Below are 14,810 nucleotides of genomic sequence, written 5' to 3'. Positions count from 1 at the left end.
GCCCATCTATCTGATGGGGAATTGCATGGTGTGCACCAGGCATACGAGAATGAGTATCTTTCAGGTGGTTGTTCCTTGTCAAGTGATTGATTGTAAGTCTCTCCTTGACAAAAGGACTGGAGTAAAGCCAACGGAAATCTGGGAAAAGCAGATAAGAAAAGTAGTATAGGAAAGATGAGTAAGATTGTAAGAAGGAGTGTTTTTCTCTTTCTTGGGGTGGTGAAGCACTTTTGCTGAAAAGTTGTTAAAAGAGGTTGTGTGAGTAAAAGTGAAGGGGAAAGCTGAGATGACATTTTCGTTTGTTAGCAAAGGGAGTGGGGAGTGGCATGTGAAAGAGGAAGTGATGGCCTGGTGATGGTTTGTAATCGTTTTGGAGGAGCTCTGCCTAGTAGAAAGTAAAAGGAGAAGCTTTGATCACCCAACGTGGGGCTCGAACCCACGACCCTGAGATTAAGAGTCTCATGCTCTACCGACTGAGCTAGCCGGGCTTGCTTGCTTGAGCTGAAATGTCAAAAATTGCAAAATGGCGCCAGCCTCACCTTTGCCATCCGCACAGAAGAAGGCAATCTTGTATGGCCTGATTTGGCTGGCCACGTTTTTCAGCACCGAGCAACAGGGCAAGGCATTGGTGGTTCAGTGGTAGAATTCTCACCTGCCACGCGGGAGGCCTGGGTTTGATTCCCGGCCAATGCAAATGCTAGGATTTTGGCACACCTCCACACTTTGCACTTCTCAAGCTTAAGACATCTCTGCAGGCCAGAAGCCATTTAACCTCCCCGGCGTTCAATTCCCAGGATTTCTTTGCAAAAAGTGATAAAATGTATTTTTAAAACTTTTTTTTTTCCTGTAACTTGCCAAACTGTGTCAAGCAAGGGTCTAGTATACAGTGCAGAAGAGTATTGATGTGTATGCACGTTTATACTGTTCACAGCATGTTTTTATGGATGGACATTTCTGTCCATACCGCTGAGGAGGTTAAGGACATTTGCAAGAGTCACCGTGGCACTTGGCCACAGTGCTGGCTGACAGTCGAGAAGAGGGACCCTAGTACCCAGCAAACATGACTCTAAGACACACAAGTTAAAGCAGCCTTGGGACACTTGCGTGCCCAAAGGCCTTGCATGTCTTCTAGCAGTGCCAGTGACGTGCAGCATCTCTCCCTCTCCAGTACTCACCTATTAGGCTTCTTTTTAACTGTCTAGAAAAGCCTCGGAAATGCCAAGTCAGCAGCATCTGCTCATCTGGTGTTGTTTTACAACTTTTTGCCTTGTTGTCTTTGCACTCTACTCAGGGCCTTGCTCAAATTTGGAGCGTTCTCTCTAGGCCCTCATTCATTCTACTTTTGTCCTGAGTTTTCTCACAGTAGATGTTGAGATGTTGTGTCAGCTTACCTACAACTTGCTTTCCCAGCACCTAGCAATTAAGAAAACATACTAAAAGTACAGAAAAAAAAGTAGTAACAAACTTAAGTCAAATGAAAGCAACCACTTTTTTTGCTTGCCGGGACTGAAAGGCTTTTTGGTTTGTAACTTTTGTTGGGAAGTACCTCATCTAAAAACAAGTTAAGGGAAAGAGCAACTTCCTTTTTTTCAATCCTCTCAGCTAAATCTCAGGCCGTGTGCAGAGTGCCCTCCTCATACTGCTATGTGAGCACCTTTGGAGTGCAAAGCCTAATACACACCATACCAATGCCTGTCAGATAGATTGGTCGAACAGATGATTTCCGGCAGGTCCGATCTGATTTCCGATCGTTTTTCTGATGGATTTGCATAGTAGTGATCGGAAATCCGAACGGAAATCCGATCGTGTCTGTCGGAAAGGATCTATCGGCCCATCTATCTGATGGGGAATTGCATGGTGTGCACCAGGCATACGAGAATGAGTATCTTTCAGGTGGTTGTTCCTTGTCAAGTGATTGATTGTAAGTCTCTCCTTGACAAAAGGACTGGAGTAAAGCCAACGGAAATCTGGGAAAAGCAGATAAGAAAAGTAGTATAGGAAAGATGAGTAAGATTGTAAGAAGGAGTGTTTTTCTCTTTCTTGGGGTGGTGAAGCACTTTTGCTGAAAAGTTGTTAAAAGAGGTTGTGTGAGTAAAAGTGAAGGGGAAAGCTGAGATGACATTTTCGTTTGTTAGCAAAGGGAGTGGGGAGTGGCATGTGAAAGAGGAAGTGATGGCCTGGTGATGGTTTGTAATCGTTTTGGAGGAACTCTGCCTAGTAGAAAGTAAAAGGAGAAGCTTTGATCGCCCAACGTGGGGCTCGAACCCACAACCCTGAGATTAAGAGTCTCATGCTCTACCGACTGAGCTAGCCGGGCTTGCTTGCTTGAGCTGAAATGTCAAAAATTGCAAAATGGCGCCAGCCTCACCTTTGCCATCCGCACAGAAGAAGGCAATCTTGTATGGCCTGATTTGGCTGGCCACGTTTTTCAGCACCGAGCAACAGGGCAAGGCATTGGTGGTTCAGTGGTAGAATTCTCGCCTGCCACGCGGGAGGCCCGGGTTCGATTCCCGGCCAATGCAAATGCTAGGATTTTGGCACACCTCCACACTTTGCACTTCTCAAGCTTAAGACATCTCTGCAGGCCAGAAGCCATTTAAGGACATTTGCAAGAGTCACCGTGGCACTTGGCCACAGTGCTGGCTGACAGTCGAGAAGAGGGACCCTAGTACCCAGCAAACATGACTCTAAGACACACAAGTTAAAGCAGCCTTGGGACACTTGCGTGCCCAAAGGCCTTGCATGTCTTCTAGCAGTGCCAGTGACGTGCAGCATCTCTCCCTCTCCAGTACTCACCTATTAGGCTTCTTTTTAACTGTCTAGAAAAGCCTCGGAAATGCCAAGTCAGCAGCATCTGCTCATCTGGTGTTGTTTTACAACTTTTTGCCTTGTTGTCTTTGCACTCTACTCAGGGCCTTGCTCAAATTTGGAGCGTTCTCTCTAGGCCCTCATTCATTCTACTTTTGTCCTGAGTTTTCTCACAGTAGATGTTGAGATGTTGTGTCAGCTTACCTACAACTTGCTTTCCCAGCACCTAGCAATTAAGAAAACATACTAAAAGTACAGAAAAAAAAGTAGTAACAAACTTAAGTCAAATGAAAGCAACCACTTTTTTTGCTTGCCGGGACTGAAAGGCTTTTTGGTTTGTAACTTTTGTTGGGAAGTACCTCATCTAAAAACAAGTTAAGGGAAAGAGCAACTTCCTTTTTTTCAATCCTCTCAGCTAAATCTCAGGCCGTGTGCAGAGTGCCCTCCTCATACTGCTATGTGAGCACCTTTGGAGTGCAAAGCCTAATACACACCATACCAATGCCTGTCAGATAGATGGGTCGAACAGATGATTTCCGGCAGGTCCGATCTGATTTCCGATCGTTTTTCTGATGGATTTGCATAGTAGTGATCGGAAATCCGAACGGAAATCCGATCGTGTCTGTCGGAAAGGATCTATCGGCCCATCTATCTGATGGGGAATTGCATGGTGTGCACCAGGCATACGAGAATGAGTATCTTTCAGGTGGTTGTTCCTTGTCAAGTGATTGATTGTAAGTCTCTCCTTGACAAAAGGACTGGAGTAAAGCCAACGGAAATCTGGGAAAAGCAGATAAGAAAAGTAGTATAGGAAAGATGAGTAAGATTGTAAGAAGGAGTGTTTTTCTCTTTCTTGGGGTGGTGAAGCACTTTTGCTGAAAAGTTGTTAAAAGAGGTTGTGTGAGTAAAAGTGAAGGGGAAAGCTGAGATGACATTTTCGTTTGTTAGCAAAGGGAGTGGGGAGTGGCATGTGAAAGAGGAAGTGATGGCCTGGTGATGGTTTGTAATCGTTTTGGAGGAGCTCTGCCTAGTAGAAAGTAAAAGGAGAAGCTTTGATCACCCAACGTGGGGCTCGAACCCACGACCCTGAGATTAAGAGTCTCATGCTCTACCGACTGAGCTAGCCGGGCTTGCTTGCTTGAGCTGAAATGTCAAAAATTGCAAAATGGCGCCAGCCTCACCTTTGCCATCCGCACAGAAGAAGGCAATCTTGTATGGCCTGATTTGGCTGGCCACGTTTTTCAGCACCGAGCAACAGGGCAAGGCATTGGTGGTTCAGTGGTAGAATTCTCGCCTGCCACGCGGGAGGCCTGGGTTTGATTCCTGGCCAATGCAAATGTTAGGATTTTGGCACACCTCCACACTTTGCACTTCTCAAGCTTAAGACATCTCTGCAGGCCAGAAGCCATTTAACCTCCCCGGCGTTCAATTCCCAGGATTTCTTTGCAAAAAGTGATAAAATGTATTTTTAAAACTTTTTTTTTTCCTGTAACTTGCCAAACTGTGTCAAGCAAGGGTCTAGTATACAGTGCAGAAGAGTATTGATGTGTATGCACGTTTATACTGTTCACAGCATGTTTTTATGGATGGACATTTCTGTCCATACCGCTGAGGAGGTTAAGGACATTTGCAAGAGTCACCGTGGCACTTGGCCACAGTGCTGGCTGACAGTCGAGAAGAGGGACCCTAGTACCCAGCAAACATGACTCTAAGACACACAAGTTAAAGCAGCCTTGGGACACTTGCGTGCCCAAAGGCCTTGCATGTCTTCTAGCAGTGCCAGTGACGTGCAGCATCTCTCCCTCTCCAGTACTCACCTATTAGGCTTCTTTTTAACTGTCTAGAAAAGCCTCGGAAATGCCAAGTCAGCAGCATCTGCTCATCTGGTGTTGTTTTACAACTTTTTGCCTTGTTGTCTTTGCACTCTACTCAGGGCCTTGCTCAAATTTGGAGCGTTCTCTCTAGGCCCTCATTCATTCTACTTTTGTCCTGAGTTTTCTCACAGTAGATGTTGAGATGTTGTGTCAGCTTACCTACAACTTGCTTTCCCAGCACCTAGCAATTAAGAAAACATACTAAAAGTACAGAAAAAAAAGTAGTAACAAACTTAAGTCAAATGAAAGCAACCACTTTTTTTGCTTGCCGGGACTGAAAGGCTTTTTGGTTTGTAACTTTTGTTGGGAAGTACCTCATCTAAAAACAAGTTAAGGGAAAGAGCAACTTCCTTTTTTTCAATCCTCTCAGCTAAATCTCAGGCCGTGTGCAGAGTGCCCTCCTCATACTGCTATGTGAGCACCTTTGGAGTGCAAAGCCTAATACACACCATACCAATGCCTGTCAGATAGATGGGTCGAACAGATGATTTCCGGCAGGTCCGATCTGATTTCCGATCGTTTTTCTGATGGATTTGCATAGTAGTGATCGGAAATCCGAACGGAAATCCGATCGTGTCTGTCGGAAAGGATCTATCGGCCCATCTATCTGATGGGGAATTGCATGGTGTGCACCAGGCATACGAGAATGAGTATCTTTCAGGTGGTTGTTCCTTGTCAAGTGATTGATTGTAAGTCTCTCCTTGACAAAAGGACTGGAGTAAAGCCAACGGAAATCTGGGAAAAGCAGATAAGAAAAGTAGTATAGGAAAGATGAGTAAGATTGTAAGAAGGAGTGTTTTTCTCTTTCTTGGGGTGGTGAAGCACTTTTGCTGAAAAGTTGTTAAAAGAGGTTGTGTGAGTAAAAGTGAAGGGGAAAGCTGAGATGACATTTTCGTTTGTTAGCAAAGGGAGTGGGGAGTGGCATGTGAAAGAGGAAGTGATGGCCTGGTGATGGTTTGTAATCGTTTTGGAGGAGCTCTGCCTAGTAGAAAGTAAAAGGAGAAGCTTTGATCGCCCAACGTGGGGCTCGAACCCACGACCCTGAGATTAAGAGTCTCATGCTCTACCGACTGAGCTAGCCGGGCTTGCTTGCTTGAGCTGAAATGTCAAAAATTGCAAAATGGCGCCAGCCTCACCTTTGCCATCCGCACAGAAGAAGGCAATCTTGTATGGCCTGATTTGGCTGGCCACGTTTTTCAGCACCGAGCAACAGGGCAAGGCATTGGTGGTTCAGTGGTAGAATTCTCGCCTGCCACGCGGGAGGCCTGGGTTCGATTCCCGGCCAATGCAAATGCTAGGATTTTGGCACACCTCCACACTTTGCACTTCTCAAGCTTAAGACATCTCTGCAGGCCAGAAGCCATTTAAGGACATTTGCAAGAGTCACCGTGGCACTTGGCCACAGTGCTGGCTGACAGTCGAGAAGAGGGACCCTAGTACCCAGCAAACATGACTCTAAGACACACAAGTTAAAGCAGCCTTGGGACACTTGCGTGCCCAAAGGCCTTGCATGTCTTCTAGCAGTGCCAGTGACGTGCAGCATCTCTCCCTCTCCAGTACTCACTTATTAGGCTTCTTTTTAACTGTCTAGAAAAGCCTCGGAAATGCCAAGTCAGCAGCATCTGCTCATCTGGTGTTGTTTTACAACTTTTTGCCTTGTTGTCTTTGCACTCTACTCAGGGCCTTGCTCAAATTTGGAGCGTTCTCTCTAGGCCCTCATTCATTCTACTTTTGTCCTGAGTTTTCTCACAGTAGATGTTGAGATGTTGTGTCAGCTTACCTACAACTTGCTTTCCCAGCACCTAGCAATTAAGAAAACATACTAAAAGTACAGAAAAAAAAGTAGTAACAAACTTAAGTCAAATGAAAGCAACCACTTTTTTTGCTTGCCGGGACTGAAAGGCTTTTTGGTTTGTAACTTTTGTTGGGAAGTACCTCATCTAAAAACAAGTTAAGGGAAAGAGCAACTTCCTTTTTTTCAATCCTCTCAGCTAAATCTCAGGCCGTGTGCAGAGTGCCCTCCTCATACTGCTATGTGAGCACCTTTGGAGTGCAAAGCCTAATACACACCATACCAATGCCTGTCAGATAGATGGGTCGAACAGATGATTTCCGGCAGGTCCGATCTGATTTCCGATCGTTTTTCTGATGGATTTGCATAGTAGTGATCGGAAATCCGAACGGAAATCCGATCGTGTCTGTCGGAAAGGATCTATCGGCCCATCTATCTGATGGGGAATTGCATGGTGTGCACCAGGCATACGAGAATGAGTATCTTTCAGGTGGTTGTTCCTTGTCAAGTGATTGATTGTAAGTCTCTCCTTGACAAAAGGACTGGAGTAAAGCCAACGGAAATCTGGGAAAAGCAGATAAGAAAAGTAGTATAGGAAAGATGAGTAAGATTGTAAGAAGGAGTGTTTTTCTCTTTCTTGGGGTGGTGAAGCACTTTTGCTGAAAAGTTGTTAAAAGAGGTTGTGTGAGTAAAAGTGAAGGGGAAAGCTGAGATGACATTTTCGTTTGTTAGCAAAGGGAGTGGGGAGTGGCATGTGAAAGAGGAAGTGATGGCCTGGTGATGGTTTGTAATCGTTTTGGAGGAGCTCTGCCTAGTAGAAAGTAAAAGGAGAAGCTTTGATCACCCACCGTGGGGCTCAAACCCACGACCCTGAGATTAAGAGTCTCATGCTCTACCGACTGAGCTAGCCGGGCTTGCTTGCTTGAGCTGAAATGTCAAAAATTGCAAAATGGCGCCAGCCTCACCTTTGCCATCCGCACAGAAGAAGGCAATCTTGTATGGCCTGATTTGGCTGGCCACGTTTTTCAGCACCGAGCAACAGTGCAAGGCATTGGTGGTTCAGTGGTAGAATTCTCGCCTGCCACGCGGGAGGCCTGGGTTTGATTCCCGGCCAATGCAAATGCTAGGATTTTGGCACACCTCCACACTTTGCACTTCTCAAGCTTAAGACATCTCTGCAGGCCAGAAGCCATTTAACCTCCCCGGCGTTCAATTCCCAGGATTTCTTTGCAAAAAGTGATAAAATGTATTTTTAAAACTTTTTTTTTTCCTGTAACTTGCCAAACTGTGTCAAGCAAGGGTCTAGTATACAGTGCAGAAGAGTATTGATGTGTATGCACGTTTATACTGTTCACAGCATGTTTTAATGGATGGACATTTCTGTCCATACCGCTGAGGAGGTTAAGGACATTTGCAAGAGTCACCGTGGCACTTGGCCACAGTGCTGGCTGACAGTCGAGAAGAGGGACCCTAGTACCCAGCAAACATGACTCTAAGACACACAAGTTAAAGCAGCCTTGGGACACTTGCGTGCCCAAAGGCCTTGCATGTCTTCTAGCAGTGCCAGTGACGTGCAGCATCTCTCCCTCTCCAGTACTCACCTATTAGGCTTCTTTTTAACTGTCTAGAAAAGCCTCGGAAATGCCAAGTCAGCAGCATCTGCTCATCTGGTGTTGTTTTACAACTTTTTGCCTTGTTGTCTTTGCACTCTACTCAGGGCCTTGCTCAAATTTGGAGCGTTCTCTCTAGGCCCTCATTCATTCTACTTTTGTCCTGAGTTTTCTCACAGTAGATGTTGAGATGTTGTGTCAGCTTACCTACAACTTGCTTTCCCAGCACCTAGCAATTAAGAAAACATACTAAAAGTACAGAAAAAAAAGTAGTAACAAACTTAAGTCAAATGAAAGCAACCACTTTTTTTGCTTGCCGGGACTGAAAGGCTTTTTGGTTTGTAACTTTTGTTGGGAAGTACCTCATCTAAAAACAAGTTAAGGGAAAGAGCAACTTCCTTTTTTTCAATCCTCTCAGCTAAATCTCAGGCCGTGTGCAGAGTGCCCTCCTCATACTGCTATGTGAGCACCTTTGGAGTGCAAAGCCTAATACACACCATACCAATGCCTGTCAGATAGATGGGTCGAACAGATGATTTCCGGCAGGTCCGATCTGATTTCCGATCGTTTTTCTGATGGATTTGCATAGTAGTGATCGGAAATCCGAACGGAAATCCGATCGTGTCTGTCGGAAAGGATCTATCGGCCCATCTATCTGATGGGGAATTGCATGGTGTGCACCAGGCATACGAGAATGAGTATCTTTCAGGTGGTTGTTCCTTGTCAAGTGATTGATTGTAAGTCTCTCCTTGACAAAAGGACTGGAGTAAAGCCAACGGAAATCTGGGAAAAGCAGATAAGAAAAGTAGTATAGGAAAGATGAGTAAGATTGTAAGAAGGAGTGTTTTTCTCTTTCTTGGGGTGGTGAAGCACTTTTGCTGAAAAGTTGTTAAAAGAGGTTGTGTGAGTAAAAGTGAAGGGGAAAGCTGAGATGACATTTTCGTTTGTTAACAAAGGGAGTGGGGAGTGGCATGTGAAAGAGGAAGTGATGGCCTGGTGATGGTTTGTAATCGTTTTGGAGGAGCTCTGCCTAGTAGAAAGTAAAAGGAGAAGCTTTGATCGCCCAACGTGGGGCTCGAACCCACGACCCTGAGATTAAGAGTCTCATGCTCTACCGACTGAGCTAGCCGGGCTTGCTTGCTTGAGCTGAAATGTCAAAAATTGCAAAATGGCGCCAGCCTCACCTTTGCCATCCGCACAGAAGAAGGCAATCTTGTACGGCCTGATTTGGCTGGCCACGTTTTTCAGCACCGAGCAACAGGGCAAGGCATTGGTGGTTCAGTGGTAGAATTCTCGCCTGCCACGCGGGAGGCCCGGGTTCGATTCCGGGCCAATGCAAATACTAGGATTTTAGCACACCTCCACACTTTGCACTTCTCAAGCTTAAGACATCTCTGCAGGCCAGAAGCCATTTAAGGACATTTGCAAGAGTCACCGTGGCACTTGGCCACAGTGCTGGCTGACAGTCGAGAAGAGGGACCCTAGTACCCAGCAAACATGACTCTAAGACACACAAGTTAAAGCAGCCTTGGGACACTTGCGTGCCCAAAGGCCTTGCATGTCTTCTAGCAGTGCCAGTGACGTGCAGCATCTCTCCCTCTCCAGTACTCACCTATTAGGCTTCTTTTTAACTGTCTAGAAAAGCCTCGGAAATGCCAAGTCAGCAGCATCTGCTCATCTGGTGTTGTTTTACAACTTTTTGCCTTGTTGTCTTTGCACTCTACTCAGGGCCTTGCTCAAATTTGGAGCGTTCTCTCTAGGCCCTCATTCATTCTACTTTTGTCCTGAGTTTTCTCACAGTAGATGTTGAGATGTTGTGTCAGCTTACCTACAACTTGCTTTCCCAGCACCTAGCAATTAAGAAAACATACTAAAAGTACAGAAAAAAAAGTAGTAACAAACTTAAGTCAAATGAAAGCAACCACTTTTTTTGCTTGCCGGGACTGAAAGGCTTTTTGGTTTGTAACTTTTGTTGGGAAGTACCTCATCTAAAAACAAGTTAAGGGAAAGAGCAACTTCCTTTTTTTCAATCCTCTCAGCTAAATCTCAGGCCGTGTGCAGAGTGCCCTCCTCATACTGCTATGTGAGCACCTTTGGAGTGCAAAGCCTAATACACACCATACCAATGCCTGTCAGATAGATGGGTCGAACAGATGATTTCCGGCAGGTCCGATCTGATTTCCGATCGTTTTTCTGATGGATTTGCATAGTAGTGATCGGAAATCCGAACGGAAATCCGATCGTGTCTGTCGGAAAGGATCTATCGGCCCATCTATCTGATGGGGAATTGCATGGTGTGCACCAGGCATACGAGAATGAGTATCTTTCAGGTGGTTGTTCCTTGTCAAGTGATTGATTGTAAGTCTCTCCTTGACAAAAGGACTGGAGTAAAGCCAACGGAAATCTGGGAAAAGCAGATAAGAAAAGTAGTATAGGAAAGATGAGTAAGATTGTAAGAAGGAGTGTTTTTCTCTTTCTTGGGGTGGTGAAGCACTTTTGCTGAAAAGTTGTTAAAAGAGGTTGTGTGAGTAAAAGTGAAGGGGAAAGCTGAGATGACATTTTCGTTTGTTAACAAAGGGAGTGGGGAGTGGCATGTGAAAGAGGAAGTGATGGCCTGGTGATGGTTTGTAATCGTTTTGGAGGAGCTCTGCCTAGTAGAAAGTAAAAGGAGAAGCTTTGATCGCCCAACGTGGGGCTCGAACCCACGACCCTGAGATTAAGAGTCTCATGCTCTACCGACTGAGCTAGCCGGGCTTGCTTGCTTGAGCTGAAATGTCAAAAATTGCAAAATGGCGCCAGCCTCACCTTTGCCATCCGCACAGAAGAAGGCAATCTTGTACGGCCTGATTTGGCTGGCCACGTTTTTCAGCACCGAGCAACAGGGCAAGGCATTGGTGGTTCAGTGGTAGAATTCTCGCCTGCCACGCGGGAGGCCCGGGTTCGATTCCGGGCCAATGCAAATACTAGGATTTTGGCACACCTCCACACTTTGCACTTCTCAAGCTTAAGACATCTCTGCAGGCCAGAAGCCATTTAAGGACATTTGCAAGAGTCACCGTGGCACTTGGCCACAGTGCTGGCTGACAGTCGAGAAGAGGGACCCTAGTACCCAGCAAACATGACTCTAAGACACACAAGTTAAAGCAGCCTTGGGACACTTGCGTGCCCAAAGGCCTTGCATGTCTTCTAGCAGTGCCAGTGACGTGCAGCATCTCTCCCTCTCCAGTACTCACCTATTAGGCTTCTTTTTAACTGTCTAGAAAAGCCTCGGAAATGCCAAGTCAGCAGCATCTGCTCATCTGGTGTTGTTTTACAACTTTTTGCCTTGTTGTCTTTGCACTCTACTCAGGGCCTTGCTCAAATTTGGAGCGTTCTCTCTAGGCCCTCATTCATTCTACTTTTGTCCTGAGTTTTCTCACAGTAGATGTTGAGATGTTGTGTCAGCTTACCTACAACTTGCTTTCCCAGCACCTAGCAATTAAGAAAACATACTAAAAGTACAGAAAAAAAAGTAGTAACAAACTTAAGTCAAATGAAAGCAACCACTTTTTTTGCTTGCCGGGACTGAAAGGCTTTTTGGTTTGTAACTTTTGTTGGGAAGTACCTCATCTAAAAACAAGTTAAGGGAAAGAGCAACTTCCTTTTTTTCAATCCTCTCAGCTAAATCTCAGGCCGTGTGCAGAGTGCCCTCCTCATACTGCTATGTGAGCACCTTTGGAGTGCAAAGCCTAATACACACCATACCAATGCCTGTCAGATAGATGGGTCGAACAGATGATTTCCGGCAGGTCCGATCTGATTTCCGATCGTTTTTCTGATGGATTTGCATAGTAGTGATCGGAAATCCGAACGGAAATCCGATCGTGTCTGTCGGAAAGGATCTATCGGCCCATCTATCTGATGGGGAATTGCATGGTGTGCACCAGGCATACGAGAATGAGTATCTTTCAGGTGGTTGTTCCTTGTCAAGTGATTGATTGTAAGTCTCTCCTTGACAAAAGGACTGGAGTAAAGCCAACGAAAATCTGGGAAAAGCAGATAAGAAAAGTAGTATAGGAAAGATGAGTAAGATTGTAAGAAGGAGTGTTTTTCTCTTTCTTGGGGTGGTGAAGCACTTTTGCTGAAAAGTTGTTAAAAGAGGTTGTGTGAGTAAAAGTGAAGGGGAAAGCTGAGATGACATTTTCGTTTGTTAGCAAAGGGAGTGGGGAGTGGCATGTGAAAGAGGAAGTGATGGCCTGGTGATGGTTTGTAATCGTTTTGGAGGAGCTCTGCCTAGTAGAAAGTAAAAGGAGAAGCTTTGATCGCCCAACGTGGGGCTCGAACCCACGACCCTGAGATTAAGAGTCTCATGCTCTACCGACTGAGCTAGCCGGGCTTGCTTGCTTGAGCTGAAATGTCAAAAATTGCAAAATGGCGCCAGCCTCACCTTTGCCATCCGCACAGAAGAAGGCAATCTTGTATGGCCTGATTTGGCTGGCCACGTTTTTCAGCACGGAGCAACAGGGCAAGGCATTGGTGGTTCAGTGGTAGAATTCTCGCCTGCCACGCGGGAGGCCCGGGTTCGATTCCCGGCCAATGCAAATGCTAGGATTTTGGCACACCTCCACACTTTGCACTTCTCAAGCTTAAGACATCTCTGCAGGCCTGAAGCCATTTAAGGACATTTGCAAGAGTCACCGTGGCACTTGGCCACAGTGCTGGCTGACAGTCGAGAAGAGGGACCCTAGTACCCAGCAAACATGACTCTAAGACACACAAGTTAAAGCAGCCTTGGGACACTTGCGTGCCCAAAGGCCTTGCATGTCTTCTAGCAGTGCCAGTGACGTGCAGCATCTCTCCCTCTCCAGTACTCACCTATTAGGCTTCTTTTTAACTGTCTAGAAAAGCCTCGGAAATGCCAAGTCAGCAGCATCTGCTCATCTGGTGTTGTTTTACAACTTTTTGCCTTGTTGTCTTTGCACTCTACTCAGGGCCTTGCTCAAATTTGGAGCGTTCTCTCTAGGCCCTCATTCATTCTACTTTTGTCCTGAGTTTTCTCACAGTAGATGTTGAGATGTTGTGTCAGCTTACCTACAACTTGCTTTCCCAGCACCTAGCAATTAAGAAAACATACTAAAAGTACAGAAAAAAAAGTAGTAACAAACTTAAGTCAAATGAAAGCAACCACTTTTTTTGCTTGCCGGGACTGAAAGGCTTTTTGGTTTGTAACTTTTGTTGGGAAGTACCTCATCTAAAAACAAGTTAAGGGAAAGAGCAACTTCCTTTTTTTCAATCCTCTCAGCTAAATCTCAGGCCGTGTGCAGAGTGCCCTCCTCATACTGCTATGTGAGCACCTTTGGAGTGCAAAGCCTAATACACACCATACCAATGCCTGTCAGATAGATGGGTCGAACAGATGATTTCCGGCAGGTCCGATCTGATTTCCGATCGTTTTTCTGATGGATTTGCATAGTAGTGATCGGAAATCCGAACGGAAATCCGATCGTGTCTGTCGGAAAGGATCTATCGGCCCATCTATCTGATGGGGAATTGCATGGTGTGCACCAGGCATACGAGAATGAGTATCTTTCAGGTGGTTGTTCCTTGTCAAGTGATTGATTGTAAGTCTCTCCTTGACAAAAGGACTGGAGTAAAGCCAACGGAAATCTGGGAAAAGCAGATAAGAAAAGTAGTATAGGAAAGATGAGTAAGATTGTAAGAAGGAGTGTTTTTCTCTTTCTTGGGGTGGTGAAGCACTTTTGCTGAAAAGTTGTTAAAAGAGGTTGTGTGAGTAAAAGTGAAGGGGAAAGCTGAGATGACATTTTCGTTTGTTAGCAAAGGGAGTGGGGAGTGGCATGTGAAAGAGGAAGTGATGGCCTGGTGATGGTTTGTAATCGTTTTGGAGGAGCTCTGCCTAGTAGAAAGTAAAAGGAGAAGCTTTGATCGCCCAACGTGGGGCTCGAACCCCCGACCCTGAGATTAAGAGTCTCATGCTCTACCGACTGAGCTAGCCGGGCTTGCTTGCTTGAGCTGAAATGTCAAAAATTGCAAAATGGCGCCAGCCTCACCTTTGCCATCCGCACAGAAGAAGGCAATCTTGTATGGCCTGATTTGGCTGGCCACGTTTTTCAGCACCAAGCAACAGGGCAAGGCATTGGTGGTTCAGTGGTAGAATTCTCGCCTGCCACGCGGGAGGTCCGGGTTCGATTCTCGGCCAATGCAAATGCTAGGATTTTGGCACACCTCCACACTTTGCACTTCTCAAGCTTAAGACATCTCTGCAGGCCAGAAGCCATTTAAGGACATTTGCAAGAGTCACCGTGGCACTTGGCCACAGTGCTGGCTGACAGTCGAGAAGAGGGACCCTAGTACCCAGCAAACATGACTCTAAGACACACAAGTTAAAGCAGCCTTGGGACACTTGCGTGCCCAAAGGCCTTGCATGTCTTCTAGCAGTGCCAGTGACGTGCAGCATCTCTCCCTCTCCAGTACTCACCTATTAGGCTTCTTTTTAACTGTCTAGAAAAGCCTCGGAAATGCCAAGTCAGCAGCATCTGCTCATCTGGTGTTGTTTTACAACTTTTTGCCTTGTTGTCTTTGCACTCTACTCAGGGCCTTGCTCAAATTTGGAGCGTTCTCTCTAGGCCCTCATTCATTCTACTTTTGTCCTGAGTTTTCTCACAGTAGATGTTGAGATGTTGTGTCAGCTTACCTACAACTTGCTTTCCCAGCACCTAGCAATTAAGA

General features: G+C 45.8%; 8 non-coding genes across 8 annotated transcripts; 3 read left to right on the top strand and 5 right to left on the bottom strand.

The window, feature by feature from the left end:
• Nucleotides 1-2,244: 2,244 nt before the first annotated feature.
• Nucleotides 2,245-2,317, bottom strand: TRNAK-CUU (transfer RNA lysine (anticodon CUU)). The gene has a single exon. It is a non-coding gene; the product is annotated as a tRNA-Lys (tRNA).
• Nucleotides 2,318-2,451: 134 nt separating this feature from the next.
• TRNAG-GCC (transfer RNA glycine (anticodon GCC)) lies at nucleotides 2,452-2,522 on the top strand. The gene has a single exon. It is a non-coding gene; the product is annotated as a tRNA-Gly (tRNA).
• Nucleotides 2,523-5,694: 3,172 nt separating this feature from the next.
• On the bottom strand, nucleotides 5,695-5,767 carry TRNAK-CUU (transfer RNA lysine (anticodon CUU)). Its single transcript has one exon. It is a non-coding gene; the product is annotated as a tRNA-Lys (tRNA).
• Nucleotides 5,768-5,901: 134 nt separating this feature from the next.
• TRNAG-GCC (transfer RNA glycine (anticodon GCC)) lies at nucleotides 5,902-5,972 on the top strand. Its single transcript has one exon. It is a non-coding gene; the product is annotated as a tRNA-Gly (tRNA).
• Nucleotides 5,973-9,144: 3,172 nt separating this feature from the next.
• Nucleotides 9,145-9,217, bottom strand: TRNAK-CUU (transfer RNA lysine (anticodon CUU)). Its single transcript has one exon. It is a non-coding gene; the product is annotated as a tRNA-Lys (tRNA).
• A 1,548-nt stretch (nucleotides 9,218-10,765) lies between these two features.
• Nucleotides 10,766-10,838, bottom strand: TRNAK-CUU (transfer RNA lysine (anticodon CUU)). The gene has a single exon. It is a non-coding gene; the product is annotated as a tRNA-Lys (tRNA).
• Nucleotides 10,839-12,386: 1,548 nt separating this feature from the next.
• On the bottom strand, nucleotides 12,387-12,459 carry TRNAK-CUU (transfer RNA lysine (anticodon CUU)). Its single transcript has one exon. It is a non-coding gene; the product is annotated as a tRNA-Lys (tRNA).
• Nucleotides 12,460-12,593: 134 nt separating this feature from the next.
• TRNAG-GCC (transfer RNA glycine (anticodon GCC)) lies at nucleotides 12,594-12,664 on the top strand. Its single transcript has one exon. It is a non-coding gene; the product is annotated as a tRNA-Gly (tRNA).
• The last annotated feature ends 2,146 nt before the right edge of the window (nucleotides 12,665-14,810 follow it).

Source organism: Hyperolius riggenbachi, chromosome 4 (assembly GCF_040937935.1).
Source record: "Hyperolius riggenbachi isolate aHypRig1 chromosome 4, aHypRig1.pri, whole genome shotgun sequence".
Classification (NCBI taxonomy): Eukaryota; Metazoa; Chordata; class Amphibia; order Anura; family Hyperoliidae; genus Hyperolius; species Hyperolius riggenbachi.
This window is presented reverse-complemented; position numbering and strand designations above follow the sequence as displayed.